Raw genomic sequence first — 8,308 nt, 5'->3', positions numbered from 1 at the left:
GACCCCCTCGTAGCTGGCGAATCTGCCACGGGAGAGCCTCTGAGTCGACGCGAAGGCTGCGTCTCACGGCCGCTGCCTGCTGGGCCTGGTGCTGGCCGTGGATCTCGCCTGCCTTCACACTCTCTGCGGGGCGTGCCTACAGGTGACCTTGTGTCTCCCCTCCTTCTCCGACACTTACTCATTTGAATTATTCTGTAGAAAAGATGTCTTATTTCTCTGCCACTTGTTCATTTATTCATTTCTTACATCAACGTAGACTCATAAATATTAATTTTACTCTATGGGTTGTAACCTACTGCATCACTTTCTATTTTGTTGTTCAATGAAAACCAGTGTAAGTGTCTTGAGTTAAGCCTGTTTTCTCTTTCCGCCCCTGCTTCTGGACACGTGTCTCTTCAGAGCAGAAGTCAGGCTTATGGAGTAGAGGAGCAGGACAGGCATTTTGGAGATCCGACCAAGGGGAACTTGAACTGAGGACACGTTTATTTGGCTGTTGGTGGGATACGTTTATGTATCTGACAGTCACTTTCAAGGACGGTTACATTATTATTAACTGTCCCACTGTCAAATGGCTCCTAGGGACACATTTAATTCTGGTTTGGCTAATACAGGTCCAGCAACCATAATTATGCTATGTATTTGGGTGATAGAGCAAGGTGTGTCTACCAGGAAGTTAATAAAACTTAAGCTTTCAGGTCTTCATTTCCATAACCTCCTTCTTAGGTCCTGTACCGAATTTTATATTCCTAATTATATATTGTTTAACAATGAGACTCAAAATTATATGGTCTTCGAGACCCACAAATTTGGATCTACACCAAAGAGTGGGAAAGAAACGAAGTTTTAATGTCATAAAACCAGGAGCGGGTCTGTTGAAAAGTTCTTTTGAATCCTACAGCTTTTATATAACAGAAACCTAATAGAGATTTCCCAAAGTTGATAATGAATCAAATGATTTACATTAAAATATCAGTAACAAGTTGTGACCCTGAAATTTCTCTAAACTATCAGCAACAACAAATTTTCATTCACCATTAGAGAAAACACATTCCTTTCTGTTCTCTCCCTAAAAAAATGGTATAAATGTATGGTCAGATGAAGAGACCACCCAAGAGTAAGTAGGCAAAAAAGTAGGGTAATTTTGTCAATTTTAGCAATTACTTAGTTACTCCCTATAATGAAAAATAAGGAAGTAAATGCGTTTACACACTTTTCACTTTTCTCTCCCCTCCACTTCCAATTTCGAGGGAGCTTCCCCAGAGAGACTTTTCCAGAAAAGTAAATGTTCCAAGTCCTTTATAAATGAGGAGCTTTCTCTTTTTACTCTTCTGCTTAATTACTGTATTTACGAGCCTTGTATTTTAAGTTCGAATGTTCTTCCCTCAGAATTTTGCAGATATCGTCATTCCACTCAGTATCCAGTCCAGCTAATGAGGTGATCTGATGTCAGGTTGATGCTTTTTCAAGAAGCTTGTTCCAGTTCATTATTTTTTACTCTTTGCCACTGGAGTTTTTCTCAAAGTAAAGCAACTTAAGCAAATATTATTAGTCCTAATAACTGTACAGCATAAAACATAAAAGATCTGGCAAATTTACTTTCCTGTTCTAGTTACCAGAGAAAACCTACCTGTATTTATTTATTAGGAAACATATTCAAATATGTTTTATTGTCTATCACTTTATCGAAGTACATTGGGAACCCTCTTATCAGATACAGTATTGAGGAAAATTATTTAAAATATCATGTAACTGAATTATTTTTTATTTTAGCCAAAATGTATCAATCTATACTCATTCATCAATGAGAGCCAGATCATTTTTTGAGGTTAGATTTGTCATCATTCTATTTTGCATAAACTACACCCTTAATGTCTCTTCTATGCTTGTACATGTGAAGAAATCTAAGGGCAAAATCTTAAATTTTTAAGATTTTTTTTGTTAAAATGAGTAGCTTTCTTGCCCACATTCATTAATTAAACAACAATTTCTTATCAAGTTAACATTTCTTTTAATTCAACTTATTTTTTCATAGAAATATTAATTTTATTTGATTCACATAGTATATTAAGTAACCTAATTATAAGAAGAAGAAAAATGGCATGAAATGCTTTAAATATACTTGGGGGATTCCTAATCTCTTCTCCACAAACTTTAACAACCTAGCAGTGGATCTAGGGGATGGAAATTCTGTTTTTAATACTCACAGTCACTCCTGAGATTTGGCCCAGAATAGCCGAACATCCGAATCCTTAAGTGTACTGATCGCGAGCCATTCATGGTGGATCTATTTCATGCTGCTCCCGCTCGCTCCCAAACGGTGTTACTCTGGTGATGAAAACATCACACTCTGTGCAATGTGTGAGTAATTAACCCGCTACACTGCCATAAATACTTCTAACGCCAATGCGTGGTTGCCATGTACAAATCCAAGCCTACTGAATGGTTCAGATAAGAGGAGAGGACCATTACAGATACAAGTGTAACTCATACGGAGAAGTTTTTACTTTCCGTTTTGTACAAACCCTGCTTGTAGACTGACTTAGTGAGCAGGACCTACTAGGGGCTTTCCACGGTCCAGGCCTTGACCTCCATCCCAGCAGAATGTGTTCATCCATTTATTCGATGACTTCATTCATTTGTTAGCTCGAGAACCAGGCATATACAGTGCACCTCCTCGGTGTGTGGCGCCGCCCTTGGGTCGTCACTGAGAGGGGCATCGCAGAGTCCTCCAGCCACCCTCTCTGCCCCTGTTTCTCTCCTCGGGCATTTCAAGGACTTCTGTTTAGGGGAGACTTCCTTCGGAGGCACAGCCAGAGTCATCCTGGAATCGTGCGCCAAAGGCTGCCCGCTCATCGCCTCTTAGAAAAAAGAAAGTCGGCCCTGCTGGGTGGCTCGGCTGATTGGAGCATTGGCCCACGCGCCAAAAGGCTGCAGGTTCAATTCCAGGTCAGGGCACATGCCTAGGTTGTGGGTTCGATCCCCAGTCTGGGTGCACACGGGAGACTACCGATCTGTGTTTTTCTCTGACATCAGCGTTTCTCTCTCCCTCTCCCCATCCCTTTCCTTCCTGTTTCTAGAATCAAATATGTATATTATATATATTTTTATATATCCTCAGCCAAAGATTAACAAAATAAAGAAGAAAGTCAGAGTGATATTGAGGAGTAAGAAATGGTGAGAGCTGAACTCAGAACATTCCGGACGGAGAAATGGGAAGGGCAGAGGCCTCATCAGATGGGCGTCAGGGCCAGAAAGAGAACTGGCGTAGCAGGGGACCCGTGAGCAGAGACGAGGGGTGTGAAGTACGGAGAGAAGCCGGTGGTGGGGCCCAGGGAGAACTTTCTAGACCAAGATCCTGTGCAGCAAACAGCAGACAAACACCCAACATATCGCCTCTAAGACAAACGCATGTTGTAATATTGCCACGCTCAGCATGAAAATTGTGCAAGACGTGAAAGTAAACTAAGCTATCGCCCATTCTTCCTATATTTACTTTATACAAAATCTTGTGATACTTCTAGAAATAAAAAGTGTCATTAATACGAACACTCATAGGTACTTCTAAACCTTTGTCCCTTACCCCACCTCACCTCTTTTTTAAATGGCATCTGGGAAGATTTGCCATTTTTCATAATATATGGTTTATGGAAAATAAACCATATATTTTTGATATATTTGGTGTGAGAAGGGACCTTGATGAGGTCTGACATGTTTCCCTTTAATTTCCATATTCCGAGCACTCGCAACACTGTTGACGTGGTCACGTCACTCAAAGACGATGCTGTGTCACGTGAGTACTCACGGAACTTCTGATGTCGTCGTCCCCGGCTTCCCCAGGCAGGTCCAGAAACCCCACGATCGGTCCAGTCCTGTCTCTGCGCCCTCTCCGGGGCTGGTGCCCGCTCCGGCGCGGAGAAGCTGGGCTCTCTGGTGCTTCGGCGAGCCCGAGGCCTCGCCTCCCAGTGTGCAGCAAAGCACGCTCCGCAGTAAATCAACACTCATGTCCGCACGGCTCTCTCTTCTGTCCGTGGCTTTGAATATTTTCATAATCACGGGTGCGCTACAGGGCTCGGGGGACCCTTCACAACCTCGTCGGCGACAGCGGAACAGAGCCGCGGAGACCCTGTGCGCTGTGCTGCGCAGCTGAGTCTCAGCGAAACTTCTCTGAGTCTTGGGTGTACGCGGGGGTGGGGGGTTGGTGTTTCCAGGAGTCACGCTTAATTTTACCACGATCAGCTTCTACAGCGAGAGCGAACCCATGTGCCACGGGGCTGCAGCGCGTGGGACCTGGAGTGCCTCCCTTCTCCCTGCGCGTTTAAAAGAGGAAGGAGAGGCAGGACTCACAAGAGGCCACGAACCAGCCCTGTGCGCCGCCAGAGGGAGAGAGATGGTCACCCCCCACCCCCGGTTACCTTCTTGGTTCCTGCGGGAGGAATGAGCTCCTTCGATCACTGTTGGTACCAACCCTCCGGTAGAACAAATTCCTTTTAGGCGATAGGGACTGTGGGGAGTTGCTGCGGTCTGGGGTTCCGGTCGTGGCTGGAAGTAGACACACAGGACCTATGCCAGTCTCTTGGGGTGACCAAATGATGAATCATGGGCGGCGGCTGGTGGGAAAATATCGGTGGTTGATTATTCTAAGTTTACACGCATGATTGGTAACGTCACTTTTTATTCCACAGCGGGAACTCGGAGCTCTGACACATTTTGAGCGTGTGTCCTCAGGGACTGCCTCGTGCACCTTCCCTCCCCCAGCGCCATGCACTGGGACACGGGCCAGAGCCTTCCCATCCGTTTCCGAGTCTTGAGGGCACTCCCCGGGCAGTTCCATGTAATGCATCTGCGAACGCTCGCTTGCCTGTGGTTTCGTACTCTGGGAAGTAGGGCATTACAATGACTCAGTGTTTCCCCGTGGAAAATCACCCTGTGGAGACGCGTAACACAGCCGGGGTCAGTCTCTGGCAACACTCGCAGTGGCGCTGATGCTGGAGTTCAAGGTGTGCACTGGCAGGCCTTCGTCCTTCCTGAAGCTTTCCCTGTGTGGTTTTCCAGGAAAACACTTTTCCGTTTGGGGCAAAATGTAACGTGCTCCCGACAACTCCCCTCCTGGGTCTGCTCTTGATCTTTCTCTCAGAGGGAGGCTTGTTTGTGCAGGGGCCACCGGGGCGGTGAGGGAGCCGGTTACCAAATTGCAAAAGCAGATAACTCACTACGAGGAAGTGTGGAGACACTTCATACAGCCGTGGTTTGTTTTATTTAATTTTTTTATGAACGTGATCCTTAATTCTGGAGGCATCTGCAACTTCTCAGGCCCTTTCAACACCGTGCAAGCGAGCTTCAAGGCTCCTGACTTGGAGAGCCCTGCTCCCAGAGGGCCCTGCGGTGTCGTGGGTGGGGCAGCATGGGGCTCTGCTTGGTGTGCTGTGCGGGGCTGCCGCCTCTGGCCGGCTGCGAGGACAGGCCTGTGCCCCCCGCACCCCGTGGAGGAAAGAAAAGCTCCTTGCCTCCTCCCTTCATCTGTCCACTCGCAGAGCCAGGAAACCACCCCCACTCCTTCTGCGCTCAACCCCAGAAGCCGGATAAATGTGTCAGGCCGACCAGCTCCCCTGCCACAAGCGTGTGTCCACGGCTGCGCCTTCTCTCTTCCGCCAGTACACCCTGGGGACACCTCTGGGCTCAGACAGCCAAGGCCTGCCACCTCGGGTCTTTTGTAGCTCCGGGTGTGTGCATGCACTGTGCTGTGTTCTATGAGGGATTAAAATCACAAATTTAGCTAGTGTCCAGAAGAGGCTTGGTGAGTAACCCAGCCCCCGACACCAGGGCCAGGCGATTGTTTTCAAATGCCAGAACAGTCTCAGGGGCCCTCACTCAGACACTAGCCCCCTCCCCTCCTCCCTCGCCGCCCTCCCCAACATGCACCAGGGCCCACGCCAGCCTTTTGTTCTGGTGGCAAACCAAGTTCCCAGCCAAGCCTGGGACACACAAGACCAGTTTTCTGAGTGGCCAGGCTCTTGCGCTACATTTTTGGCAGGTTAAAAACAAAAGGTGCGCCGATAGTGCTCGTAAAATACTGTGCCCGGGGGACCCTCTCCCTCCGGTTTCAGCTCAGACGCGACTGCCTGGCCATGTATCACTCAGCAGCGTTCTGCCGATCTCCCGGAAAAATGTCATCATTTAGGAGTATTATATATCTTTCTAAAATCACTTCAGATTTATGGTGGTGACTTGAATTCCTTTAGAACCATGTGCTTTACACTTCTGAACATCAGAGAAATAGGAAAGATTGCTGTTTTAAGGAATTTGGAGCAATGGTTATGAAGAGGCCCAAGACCAGAAAACGTCCTGAGATTAGTTACCAGGCACACGAGGAGGGTCTACAGCTCCGAGGGAGCCCACCCCACCGGTCCCTGCCCCTCGTCACATCAGCCCCCGAGTGTCTGTCACTCATCCCCCCGCGAGGCCCCTAGAAGTCTGGGGAACAGTGATTTCAAAGCACAGCTCCGGCCCAGGCTGCTTTGTGAATGACTTCAGAAGGTGCAGGACTGTGGAGGCATCTGCCTCGTGGGCGGATAAATCTTCAGGATAAATGGGAGGGGTGTGCAGAAAGGTTTAGCCAACAGACAAATCAGCAGTGACCTGTCCGGAAGACTGAGTACCCTCCTTAACAACGACCCTGGCGCAAGACCTCTGTCAGTGGTAGTGGTGTCACCGTCCCCATCAGTCCCCAGCAGGGTGGTTTCCAAGAAGTTCTGGTGGGGCTTTCATCAAAATAAATGGGCCACTTTCCACGGAGGGGAGGCGGCTCGCCCTCGGAGGCCAGGCCAGGCCTGTGCCTAGGAGGCGGAGAGCGATGAAGGACTGTTGTCACCAGTTCTCTCACGGCCCTTCCTGTGACCAATGACCCGCACGTTTTAAAATGTTTGCACAGGGTGAGAATGCTGTCAGCACCTTTGGAACAGAGCAAAGCTAACTGACCTTGGAATTGAATGGAGAGAATTAGCTTCATCAGCAAGAATCAAGGAAGCTAACCTGCCTCTGAACTGATCAAGGTCATCATTCAAGGACAGGTTCCCCAAATGAAAAGCCAACCCCGTGCATTATCGTCAGGGAGCAGGGCAGACAAAGAGGTTCCCGTCCCTGGGTTGGGCGGCTCACACCGGAGCCCAGGCTTGTGACGGAGGAAACGAACGAAACACACACTCCCTTAGGAGCCAGGAGAGGCCCCGAGAAGGTCGGTTTTCTCCTGGGGAGAGGCCCCGGGGCCCTACTCTCTCCCCAGGGTCACCACTCCTGCCACTTAGAGTGCGAGCAAGGCTGCTCCAAGGAATGGTGGGGCACCTGGGGGAGTGAGGCCATTGACATGCTGACGATGCCCACCCTGAGTTTCATTTTCCCCTCTTTGCCCCGTTTCTTATCTTACACAGGTCCCCAGTGAGCTGAATACTGGCCTAGTTCAATGGGGACAGGTGACGCCAAAGGTGAAGTAAACCTTGGGTGCGTTGTTCCTAATAACACAAATACCTGCGTAAATGGAAAATATGCTGAGCGTCTGGGCTCTGGAGTGACAGGGAGCATTTTTTAGTCTCATCTGCTCAGGACCTCACGTTGCATCTAGAGTCTGTGTGCATTTGCTTCCTTTTGAAGGGCAAGGGAGACAGGCGAACATCTGCAGATAGACACTCACTTGCCAAAACTGCAAGCCAACATCTTGTCTCTCAAAAAGGAATGTCAAAAAACTGGCAGACTCTGGAGTTCTTCTCAAAGTTGGTGAGTGCTCAAGGGGACTCTGCCCTGTTGGCAAAAGTGACTGAGGCAATGGCCTCCGGCAACTGGTGTTTGTCCCTGCGACCCCCAGGGAGGCCGCTGTGCAAACTGTAGACACCTGGGGGATGTCCTTGTGACCACTCATATGCCTCTCCTATCTCTGATGCTTCTGCCCACCCAACAGGCATGCTCATGTAGAAAAGTCCAAGTGCAGACATAGGGACTAGGTCGTCATGGTTGACCACAACACTCTTAGAAGGGACACTTGAGATCAGAGATCTGGCAAACTCCTCTCCAGGCTCCTGCAGTTGGGTCCGGGTAGAGTCGGGGTCTGTAAGTCAATGACTCAAGTTCCTCTCTTTCTTCCTCCGAGCTCTCATTGGCCGTTGTCATAAACGCTGACAGCTGCTGTGTGGGGATCTCGACCTCTGCTGGGACATCTGGTGCTCAGTCTCTGACGGTCTTCTCCTTTGTGCCTGGATCCACACTCTCTGTGCCTCCACAGTCTCCCGTCTTTGCAGGGCATGTGTCTGCTCTTGGCTCC

This window comes from Sturnira hondurensis, unplaced genomic scaffold, assembly GCF_014824575.4.
Source record: "Sturnira hondurensis isolate 20B ecotype Veracruz unplaced genomic scaffold, ASM1482457v3 Scaffold0001872, whole genome shotgun sequence".
Classification (NCBI taxonomy): Eukaryota; Metazoa; Chordata; class Mammalia; order Chiroptera; family Phyllostomidae; genus Sturnira; species Sturnira hondurensis.
This window is presented reverse-complemented; position numbering follows the sequence as displayed.